At 40.4% G+C, this 12,838-nt stretch overlaps 1 pseudogene; it reads left to right on the top strand.

The window, feature by feature from the left end:
- Positions 1-7,528: 7,528 nt before the first annotated feature.
- On the top strand, positions 7,529-7,983 carry LOC148120316 (immunoglobulin heavy variable 1-84 pseudogene; annotated as a pseudogene).
- The last annotated feature ends 4,855 nt before the right edge of the window (positions 7,984-12,838 follow it).

Genomic DNA, 12,838 nt, shown 5'->3' with positions numbered 1-12,838 from the left:
GGGGCAGGATGATTAATGTATCTCCACAGCATCACTGCTATTCTGGACTCTGGGACGGAACAGATGGCCATGAACCATTGACATGTGGGTCACATTAACAAACATGGATGTGACGGTATTTTTCTCAGTGAGATGGAAGAGCTCTTGTCTATATAGGTGCAATAATGAAACAGGGAATGCATTTCCCCAGACAGGTTTAGGACTTGGAACTCACCATCCCACTGACTAACTCAGAGATCCTTTATTTTTCTGTGTCAAACAGATTCCTGCTTTGATTGAAGGAAAGCTCTTTTTCATTCATGTGTAAATTTCAGAAATTACGTTTGCAAATACAGCGATGTGCACCTACCCCACAGTCCCACAATAATACTCTCTTGTTCACTGCTCCTGAGCATACAGGTTCTCAGTCTGTACTGCAGTTAGCTCATCCTCTACCTGGTGTCAGCAGCTACAGGTAAGTGTGTTCCAGGAACCAGGTTTGGTGTGAAGCCACAATATGGAGTTACAAAGGCATTCTTTCCAAATTGTCTACTCTGACGTTCACTTACAACAGCCTGTGGCTGAACATAGCAATCCTGGAGGCATTTTAAATGTGGCCTGCTAGGATATTTACCCATATCTTCCCCACTGGGTATTGTAGAACATTGTACATGGGATTGAGAGGATTAGGTGGAAACTCCCAAGCATTATGAGAACAAAACATGGACAGAAGCTTGAGGACCGAGCTCCTCTGGATGGGATGTAGACACAATGACAGATACTTCCTACATGGAGCTCAGAATCCTGATATGAGTAGTTTTCCATATATTACTGTGTAAGACACAGTGGTGTCATGTCCACAGCTGAGCTGTTTCAGAAACTCTGAAGGAACAGGGATGAGAGGACAGGAAAGGGTAAACCCAAAGACTTGTTCAAAACTTGTGATTAAGTATTGATGAAATAAATATTTGACAAAAATTAACACTTATTGCATAAAGAAATTCCTAATCACCATGCATGCAAAAATCAGTTTTAAATTTGTAAAGTTGACCCACATATCCCCCTGCTATTGTCAGTGTCAACACCTGTGTCTGCCATAATTGGGTCAACACTGAAACAGAAATGTTTGATCACATATTAAATAAATGTTTAACTCCTAGGACATTACCAATATTGCTGTTGGGATATTAAAAATACTGATTCATCAATCCAATCCATATTTTTATGTTTGGAGAAATAGATTCAGGGTTTAAGCATTTCACATAGTCTTCTCCAGTCTGAATAACTTTCCCTGTAATCACAAACCTGTTACATATTGGATACTCAATTTGTGCACCTTAGGAGATGATGCCCTTCTCATTTCTCCACTATCTCACAGAGTCCGGGACTTTGTGAATGAATTCCCTGATGATAACTGGATGTCTCTGTTAATCTATGCTGCTTAATCTGGAAAGTATTTCTCTATTATCACCTATGATAGGAATCAGCATTCTATCAAACTGCTCTTTTCCTTCCTTCTCTTCCTCCAATTCCTACCTACATTTTCCCCAGTTCCCCCATCCAGTTCTCAATTTCTATTCAGTGGAGGTCAGGTTTCCCATGGATATCAATAAAACATGGCATATCAATTTGGTGAGGCAATTCAATATGAACAAAAGGGTCCCAAAAGCCAATAAATGTGTGAGAGACAGATGCCCACTTTTCAGAATCCTACAAGAAGACCAAGTTACGTAACTGTAACCTATACAGAGGGCCTAGGTCAGGCTCTGCTTTCCAGTTAAGACTCTGTGACCCCTTATCAGCTTACATTGATACTTTGGCTTTTCTTGTAGTGGTCGTGACACCTCTGGACTCTACAATCTTTCCTCCTCCTCTTCTACAGGATTCCCTGAGTCTGCCTAATGTTTGACTGTGGGTCTCTTTATTTGTTTCCAATAGCTGTTTTATGAAGCCTTTCTGATGACAACTGGGCTAGGCACCAGTCTATGAGTATAGCAGAATAGCATTAGTAATCATTTCATTAATTTTACAGAGTCACGTGTGGTTTTATTTTAGGTCACTGGACTATCCATCCTCTGGATCATGGCCCTGCAAGCAGGGTTAAGGGTGGTCTCCCTTTCATGCCATGGCTCTTAACATGGACCAATCATTGCTTGACCACTCCCAAATTTCTGTGCCACCTACACCCTAGCATATCTTGTACCTAGGACAAATTGTAGACTGGATTTTTTTGTGGATGGATTGGTGGCCCAGTCCCTCCACTGAAAGTCTTACCTGTTTATTGGAGATTGTCAGTCGAGATTCTGTATCTTCCATTGTTAGAGTTACCTTCATAGATTCCAGGGAATTTCTATTGTGATAAGTATCTATCTTGTCCCCCAGATGCCTCCCCAATCCAGTTGTCTCTCCCAGCACACTCTCCTTTCCATCCTCCCTACACTTGACCCCTTCTGTTCCTGTCCCACTTAAGCCTCACCTCCAGCCATGATGTCTATTCCATTTCCCCATCATAGGGAGATTCATGTGTTACTCATTGATCTCCCCTTCTTACTTTGATTACCTGTGGATTATAGCACGATTTTCCTTTACAGATAATATCCACTTACAAGTGAGTACATTCCATGTTTGTCTTTTGAGATCTTGGTTGCCTCACCCAGGATGAATTTTTCTAGTTCTATCCATTTTCCCACAATGTCACGATGTAATTTTTTAATACCTGAGTATTCCTTCATTGTGTAAATGTATCACAATTTCTTTATTCACTCTCTGTTGAGGGACATCTAGTTTGTTTGCAGTTTCTAGCTATTATGTATAATGCTGCTATGAATACAGTTGAGCAAGTATCATTGTGACAAGGTGGAGTGTCATTTCAGTATATGCTCGAGATTGGTATAGGTAGATCTTGTGGTAGAGTTTCCCCATTTCTGGGTAAATTACATATGATTTCCAAAGTGTCTGCACAAGTTTGCACTCCCATCATCAGTGGAAGAGAGTTTCTCTTGCTCTATATCCTCTGCAGGATGATGTATTGTTATGATTTTAATGTTAGCCATTATGACAGGTATAAGATGTAATCTCAGAGTTATTTTGTATTGGGGACCTCTGAGAGACAGCGTCAGAGTCCTGTCAGTGTTCATGATGACTAACAATGTTTAAAATCTTTTTAAAGTGCTTCTCCAACATTGAATTTATTGAATTTTTGCTTTTTATTAATTTTTATTGAGCTCTGTAAACTGCCATATAGTTTCTTTGATAGTTTCCTTTGCCTTACAAAAGCTTTTTATTTTCATCTGGTGCCATATGTTAATTGGCGATCTTATTGCCTGTGCAATTGATGCTCTATTCAGGAAATTTTCTCCTGTGCCAATGTGTTCAAGTCTATTCCCCACTTGATCATCTATCAGGTGCACTGTATTTCGTTTTATATTGATGTCTTTTATCCACTTTGCCTTGAGTTTTTGCAGGGTGATAGATGTGGACCTATTTGTACTCTTCTGCATGCTGACATCCATTTAGACCACCATTTTTGAAGATGCTTTCTTTTTCCATTGTATAATTTTTTCTTCCTTCTCAAAAACCAAGTGCCCATAGGTGTGTGAATTTACCTCTGGGCCTTCAGTTCAAGTCCATTGATCTACCTGTCTCTTTTTATGTCAATACAACAAAATTTTTATAACATTTCTCTACAGTACAGGTTGAAATCAGGGATGGTGATACCTCCAGATGTTCTTTTTTTAAAAAGTTTATTAAATTATGAAAGTTTTCATTTCCGCCCCTCCTCCCAACACTGTCCCACTCCCCCCTCCCCCTCCTCCTCCCTCTTCATCCCTAAGAGCAGTCAGGGCTTCCAGCCCTGTGGGAAGTTCAAGTTCCTCCCCACTCCTTCCAGGTCCCTGAAGGTGAGTATCTGAACAGACTGGATCCCAAAAATCCAGTATATGCAGAAGAAACAAGTCCCAGTGTCATTGTCAGTGGCTTTTCAGAAAGGCTCCGGACCAGCCACATTCAGAGATCCAGCCATATTCAGAAAATCTGTTTGGATCACATGCTCGTTCAGTCCCAGTCCAAGTGGCATTGTTGAACTCTCATTAGATCAGTCCCCTTGTATCAGTGGGTGCTCGCACCCCTCGCGGACCTGAGTTTTTTTCATGTTCTTCCTTTTTCTGCCCCTCATTTGGACCATGATGGGCTCAGTCCGGTGCTCCAATGTGGGTCTCCATCTGTATCGCCATCCATCGTCAGATGAAAGATCTATGGTGATAAGCAAAATCTTCATCAGTATGGTTATAGGCCAAGGCCGGTTCAGGCACCCTCTCCTCTGTCTAGAGAACAGTCTGGGGATCTCTCCTCGGACCTGGGATCCCATTTATAATCAAGTCTCCTGTAAACCCTAAAATGACTCCCTTAGTTGAGATATATTCTTCCCTGATCTCATATTCATCCTTCCTCCCTCCCCACATCCCAGTCCACCTAGCTTTCCCCATTCCTCCCCTACTCCCTTCTCTCTAACCCTCTCCCCTTCCAACAACCCTCCCACCCCCCCATGCACCCGAGGTTACCTGGGACTCTTGACTATTTCCAATCTCCAGGCAGATAGCTACATGATTTTCAACAGGTTCACGTTCTTATTTAGCTTCTCTATGATCACGAATAATAGGCTCAAAGACCTTTAATTATGGTTAGAATCCGCATATGAATGAATACATACCATATTCCTCTTTTTGGGTCTGGCTTACCTCACTCAGTAAGGCGTTTTCTATTTCCATCCATTTGCATGCAAAATTCAAGATGTCATTGTTTTTTACCGCTGAGTAGAACTCTAATGTGTATATGTTCCACACCTTTACTAACCATTCTTCTACTGAGGGGCACCTAGGTCAAAACAACTTTGAGATATCATCTTACACCTGTCAGAATAGCCAAACTCAAAAACACCAATGATAGCCTATGCTGGAGAGGATGTGGAGGGAGGGGAACACTCATCCATTGTTGGTGGGAATGCAAACTTGAGCAGCCACTGTGGAAATCAGTGTGGCGGTTTCTCAGGAAACTGGGAGTCAACCTCCCTCAGGACCCAGCAATTCCACTCTTGGGAATATACCCAAGAGATGCCCTATCATACCACAAAAGCATTTGTTCAACTATGTTCATAGCAGCACTATTTGTAATAGCCAGATGTTCTTTTATTGTACAGTATTATTTTAGCTATCCGCAACCTGATTTCTAAAGTCAAAACAGAAGTTTACACTTACATCAACATGTGTCTATAGATTACCCTTTTCCTACATCCATGTCTGCATTTGTTGTCTTTTATTTGCTTGTTTACAGTCATTCTTTTTGAGCCAATAATGTAGCATTGGAGATGTTTTAATATGAATTTCATGGATGAACTAAGGACTTTGGTTGCAGACCATAGAGAATTCAATCTAGAACTAAACAGGAAATTCTTTCTGCTGGCTATGTTTTCTAATACAAGAAGGTACTATGAAGGATGCAGGGAGATAAAGACATCAATAATCTCACAGAGTATCAGGCCTTGCATTCCCTTCTATCAGCCTCCGGGTAAGAGGTACCTACTAGTGGTTCCTGTTACATGCTGAATAACCACTTTCTAATTGGAATTGTGACCTACTCCTTAGGAAAGACTTCTTCCCAGGTGAACTTGTTCAAAAACTCATGACTAGGAATGATATAGCCCAAGTAGACTCTAGTTGTATTGCTTATGGTCATGTTGTCTAACTGCCTATAAATATATATGTTTATGTATAATAGATTAGTGCTGATTTCAGCCTTGACACAGAAGCATCTTTGTGCAGTGTGTAATGATCCCTGTAGACATTCATGAGTGGTCAAAGTGCAGATAATGTACAACTGAATACTCAGCCACAGTGAATCCTCTTTATCAAGGTCCTCCTTTCCACCAAATTAACGATCATCATGAAACAGAGAAAAGAAAGAATGTAATTTTCAGAGAATGAGGTTGAAAGTCATGGAATTCTATCCACAGAGATTGAAATGTTCTCATTGCACAAATGACCTCCTAGCAGCTCTTGAAACCAACCTAGGTCCTGCACAAAATCAAATCAGTTAAAATTACAGTGGCAAAGCCTGTGGAAAGGCTAAGCAAGTAAATACGTCTCTTGGCAAAACTGACAAAGTTAGTTTGATTTCTGAAAGCCACCTCTTAGAAGAAGAGAACAACTGAACACAATAAATTGTCTTCTATGTCCTTGGCACATGTGTGCCCTGCCCCTCCCCCTACTAAACCCAGTATATCTTAAAAGACTACAACACAGGTGGGGGAGGGACGCCCCATGGATCAGTAAGAGGAGATGTTAGGACTGGAAGAATTCTTAGAAGTTAAAATCACTTTTATTCTAGAAGTGTGCCCACTTGGAGGTTACTCATGACCTAGTAGATAAGGCCCACCATATCCAAACAAACAGCATTTATTAGACTAACTGAGTTATTCATTAATAAAACAAAAGAGATCAATATGTTAGAAGGCACATCCTTTGTTTTGGGAGATCATATAGGGAGCATGAGGGATATAGTGGGTGAGAATATGATCAAGAATATTGCATTCATAAATGACAATTTCAAGGGATAAACAAAATCATTCTGAAATAGCAATATTCCATATATTTACAATTTTCATATAGATGTATAATGTCAACTGTACATATTTTCCCTACAAAGTCAACTTATCATTTTCTTGCCCCTCTACATTTGTCACTTTTATTCCATTGGACATTTTCAGTTCTACGTTCTTATATATGTGTGCGTTCGCAATTATTTCTAACTATATGATATATAAGGACTATAAATAAAACTCAGAAAATATCTGTTTCTGAGAGGGTGTTAAATTACTTAATAATGTTATCACCAATTGCATTCATTTTCCTCAAAGTTATATAACTTCCTTATACATTACTGATGAATAAATTATGTTTTATAGCATATGTATCATGTTTTCTTGATACAGTCATTTGTTCAAAGACATGTAGTTTGTGTCTATAATTGATCTACTATAGGCAATGCTGCAATAACATTTGTGTGCAAAAATTTCTGAGAAATTTTCTCTTTTAATCATTTGTGTAGGTGTTTTAGTATGCAATCTTCTAGAGCAACACTTGCCAACTTCATGTATATGAGAAAAGACAAGAAGTTCTCATAATATACTAGTTTTGAAATTCTTTTCACAACTACTAACTGTAAATCTTTTGTCACAAGAGGAACAGCTGTCTATAGCTCAAGTCACATTGTAAACTGTGAGCTTATGTCTTGGTGTTACATCCACAGGTCTACACAAGGATTGTGGATAGTAGGTGCTTAATTTATACAGATAGGATTAGAACTGGACTTTAGCATCCTCCTGCCTGACCCAAGGTCCCCTCCCTCTTTCTTCTAAAACTGTACTAGGATCTTATCTAAGAGGTACACTGTTCATGAATATACAAATCACATGGTAAATATAGAGATGTCCACACCCCAGAACAACATATGATCAGTGTCCTCTCCACAGTCACAGAGCACACAGGTCCTTACCATGGAGTGGAGCTGGATAACTCTCTTCCTCATGTCACTAACTACAGGTAAAGGGGCATTCCAGTTCCAAATCTGAAGAGGGAACAGGGACAGAGGTGACAATGATACCTAAACTGTCTTTTCTCTACAGGTGTCCACTCCCAGGTACAGCTGCAGCAGTCTGGGCCTGAGCTTGTGAAGCCTGGGACCTCAGTGAAATTGTCCTGCAGGGTCTCTGACGATATCAGTTATTACAATATTCACTGGGTGAAGCAGAGTCCTGGTCAGGGCCTGGAGTGGATTGCATGGATTTATCCTGGAGATGATGACACTAAATACAACGAGAAGTTCCAGGGCAAGGCCACACTGACTTCAGACACATCCTCCAACACAGCCTACATGGAACTCAGAAGCCTGACATCTGAAGACTCTGCGGTTTATTACTGTGCAGCACACAGTGCTGCAACCACATTCTGAGTGTGTCAGAAACCCTGGAGGAGCAGGAAGTTGCCCTGGGACTGAGATGACAGAGACGACTAGCCTGAAGATTTACACAGAAATAATCTTCTGAGTGTCTGTTTTTCTACCTCCTTCTCTATAAATAAAATGATGTTAATTGACCCCCATTTACATACTTCTCAGTAATAAAACACTAAAGAAGGGAAAACTGTGTTGATGCATAGTGACAGAATTATCTCTGGATTCGAAGTAACTTGAACTTTTTGAAGTAGCTTTGAATAATGTGTAATATAAATTTTACCAGTAAAGTTCACATAAACATCATCCTACCAAACCAAAACTCCTCTCACCGTCTTAAGTAGCATGATTTTTTTTTTTTTAAATTCTACCCATGTTGTGCAGCAGAATTTCAATTTCTCAGAATGGAAGAGACATTTACATCATAAAGTACTACCACATAGGTGTAAATCTTATAAGTTAACAAAAATATCACTAATCAATTTTTATAGAACTGATTTATTTACCCAGTGTGTACACATGTCAGTTAGAATAGGACTGAGGTTATTCATATTAATCTGATCTTAAGTTTATTGCCTTTCCAGAACCAGTACCCTGACCCACCGTCTCGGGCTTTTACTGTGACATGACATCATCCTTCATGTTCCTCTGGATATGATAAAGTCACTCTTGTTCTATAGAGTGATTGGTTTTGGACATCTGGGCCAATAACAAGAACCATGGAATCCTGTGGTACTTGATAATTTCAAGGGGTTGATTCAGTACGAAATCTCTGTAGTGTAGAAGGATAGTTTGGCATTTTCCTGTAACCAACAAAAATCCCCTTGAAATATGAATTCTATGTACTGAATATCAATGTCATAATGTTCATATGCTGTGGTAGGCAGAAATACCATTGGCCTATTCTATGATAGAGACATTTAAACCTGTCTTCATAAAGCACTCTCCTGTCTCTACCAACAGAAACGCATTAATGACCAGCTGGAAAGGGAATCTCCCGATTCTGTCCTTGAATTGGATACGACTCAGCAATGTAAGCTATTAGTCAAATACCTATAAGACCTTCATTCTAGCAGCTGTCTATTGCATGCTGCATAGTCATTTATAATGCCCAAACCACTTATACTGCAAACTTAAACACCTTGTACTCGCTACTTTGTACAGCCACTGTGGAATCAGCTTGACTGCTCCAGAGGAAGACTGGAATAGACCTACCCTGGCATCCAGCTGTACCACTCTGGAACATAACCCAAAAGACTCTACATCCTACTAGAAACACTCACTCAATAATGTTCACTGCTACTCTAAAGATAATAGCCAGAAATTGGAAAGAGTCTCTTTGCTCTTGTTATCATCCATTCTAGGATTCTTTTTTCTTGTGGATCCATTCTACTACCTGCCTTTGACAAGGATATTTATGATGATCTATGAATCTCATGGAGATAATGTCAAATACATTCCTATTTCAATATATGTAATTTAATCATAAATGAAAAGTCATTGTGACATTGAAATGCCCTGGAAAATGAACCAAGTTAGGTGTAGGCCTTATTGCCCATCCTTCCATGAAGGTTCAGTGCCTCAGCTGGCTCTCAGCATTGAGAGTTTAGTTTGTTTATATTGTGTTACTATAACTTTGTGATAAGTGCAAACTCATGGTTTAGACACATCTTTATGCCTTCATATTTTAAACATTTAAATAAAATATAGTTTATTCCTAAAAATGAGTTGATCATTTTTGACATAGATTTCTTTAAAGAAATCAGTTTACTCAAGTTTTTTTTTTTTGACATTTACAGTCATATTAATATCACAGTCACTGTGAAAGGTGTTCAAAGTTAGGCAAATAATTGTCTTTCTTAACTCTGAAACATCCAAAGTGGCAAAAAAGAGATTTCATTGTGTTTTAACATCACAGAACCAGTGAATAAAATCCTTGGCCCTGTGCGGTGACTTTCAGTGTCTTCTGTCCTTCTGGCCCTCCTCCAGTATTCTCGAGGTCTGAGAGAAATGAGTTAACTAATCATGTCTTTGCCTACAGCTTGTGTTTTCTGTTGGTGCAGTTTTTAAAGAATCAGAGGGCAGCATAAAGATGAAGCTACTGTTATTGAATAAATAGAAATGCAAATACATGAGGCAGAAATTAAATGACTATTAACAGTCAATGAAATATCACTCTCTTCCGTGTAATTACAGACTGCATAGCTGCCAGCCTGCAAGGGCACCTACTTTTTCTTGCTGCATTCACACAGTGCCCATCTGATGTGTTGTACACTGAACGCCTGTCTCTACCAGGTGGGCTACTTTCTTTGCGGAAATAGTTAACTCCCATGAGTGCTTCTGTGCCTCTCCTCACAAATGGCTCCCCCTGAATCCTAAAACTTAAGTCCTTCATCAAAGCCAGTTCCTGGCATGGAATGCAAGTCTTTTCTGGATCCCCCCAACCCTGGGTTGAAAAGCCAAAGCTGTGTCTGGGTACTCATGGTGTGCAGCCATGGTCAGATTTACTTCTTCATTCCTGATGCTGATTTGCCCTGCATGTGAGTGTCAAGGCTCATTACAGGGCAGAATTATATTATCACCTATTCCGACCTTATCCCATGCTTTCCTTTATCCACAGTTGTCCTGTCCCAGGTTACCCTGAAGGAACCTGATCCTGGGCTCTTGCAGCCCTCCAAGGATCTCATACCGACCTGCTCTTTCTCTGGGTTTTCACTGAGCACTTCTGGTATAGGTGTTGGTTGGATCTGCCAGCCCTCAAGAAGGGGTTGGAAGTGGTTTGCAAACATTTGTTGGCATGATACTAAGTTCTACAACACACCCACGATGATCTGGCTCACAGTCTCCAAGGACACCAACAACTGGGAATTCCTCAAGGTCACCAGTGTGTATGCTGCATGTACTGCTAAATACTATTGTGCACGGCGAGCACACTGACACAGTCTCAGTCGACAACTGCTTCTCAGTTGAGGGTGCTTCTCAGCTCTTTGCCTTCCTCCTACAATTTATGGGTTTGGGAATGAACACAGATTTTCTGCTCGCTTCTCAGGTTTCCTCTCTACTCTTTGTTTCAGAATCCTGGCATTCTGATAAACAAATGAAGTTCCCTTTGAAAATTATTCAGAAATGAGAATCTGTTGCTAAGATTTTTGTGGAGATACAAAAATGTGAACCTATTTCCAGCTTGTCTGAATGTCAGAGAATTTTTACTTGTCCAGAGTTGTTGACAAGTGTGACTGCACATCCTGACCTAGGGTGTGGTTACTTGGTCCTTTTGACATTAAGATGGTTCATATAGGCAGATCCACTCCATCCTGACTAATGATCATGATTTTTAAGCATACCTCTTCTCCTTATTTTGAAATAGGAGTTTTCACCTTGGGAATCTCTTCCTTCAGGATAATTGGTCTAGGGTAGGTTCACTGCCTAAACAACAAAGTGCTAATAACTTGATCTCTTAAAGTACTGAAACAAATAACTGTTCTAGTTGTCCTTTGTATCATGTTAAAGCAGTTGCTTGTCTTCTGTTGTATTATGTGTGGAAAATTAAATGCAGCTAATTTTCAGTATTCACTGTAACCTTCTCTCGATACTATCCTATGCTTTGTTTTATTATTTTTATTCGTGTACTCATACTCTTTACTGATATTTCTAATCTCCATACCCCTACCCTGTTAAGTGGTATCTTTACTGAACCTGGTCTCCAACAGTTTTTTTTTAAATTTTTATTGCTATATAAATAATAACATTCAAAATTTCCACTTTCTGCTCTCTTCCCCCTTCCTCCTGGGGCCACAAGATCTCCCCAGAGCTGCTCCCTTACACACTGAGTCTGGGCTGTGGCCTCAGCCGGGCAAGGGCAGTTCCTGTGCTTTGAGAGCCTGCCTGAGGACAAGTAGGCCCTGAATCAGCTCAGCCACATTCCTGGCCAGCAGGAGACAGTGAACTTCTAGCAGACATCCATTGGAGGAGGGGTGAGTTTGCTCCTGGCCCGAGGGCTTCGGCTAGGAGGAATTCAGGCTTTCCCCGCCCCCCTCGACTTTCTGGTTGCCCTGCAGTGGTGGCTCCACCCTGTGGAGCTCTCCTGAATCCCATCCCAGCCTTCATCCAGGTACACCTTCCTCTCTTTCCTCCTTCCCCCTGGGGCCACAAGATCTCCCCAGAGCAGCTCCCTTGCGTGCTGGGCTGGGGTTGTGAGCGTAACACGGAAGGAGGGAGTGCCTGTGTTTCAATAGACTGCCTGAGGAAAGGTAGACCTTCTGTCAGTGAAGTCCCTGCCCAACAAGGGAACCTGACCTGGTACCAGAAGATCCAATAAAGAGCAGTTGAAGGAAGAGATGGGCAGACGCCAAGGCAAGAACTCCTCCAACAATCTAAAAAACAACATGAAATCACCAGATCCCAACGACCCTACAATAGAAGGACTTGAACCTCTTAATTCAGAAGAAGTGGAAAAAAGTGTCATTATGAAAGCAATAGAGTCCCTTAAACAGGATATGAATAATTACCTTAAATAACTGGATGAGACGTACAACAAAAAGATTGAAAAAATGAGTAAAGAAATGGATGAGAAGTATAACAAAAAGTTGGAAGAAATGAGTAAATCCATGAATGATACACTGTGAAACCAAGAAAAAACAATCAAACAGGTAATGGAAACAGTTCAAGAATTGAAAACTGAAATGGAGGCAATGAAGAAAACACAAAATGAGGGCCGGCTGGATATGGAAAATCTAGGTAAACGAACAGAGACTACAGAATCAAGCATAACCAATAGGATACAAGAGATGAAAGAAGGAATCTCAGAGTCTGAAGATACCATAGAGAAAATAAATGCTCAAATCTTAGAAAACAG

Source organism: Myodes glareolus, chromosome 11, assembly GCF_982192425.1.
Source record: "Myodes glareolus chromosome 11, mMyoGla1.1, whole genome shotgun sequence".
NCBI classification, from domain to species: domain Eukaryota; kingdom Metazoa; phylum Chordata; class Mammalia; order Rodentia; family Cricetidae; genus Myodes; species Myodes glareolus.
This window is presented reverse-complemented; position numbering and strand designations above follow the sequence as displayed.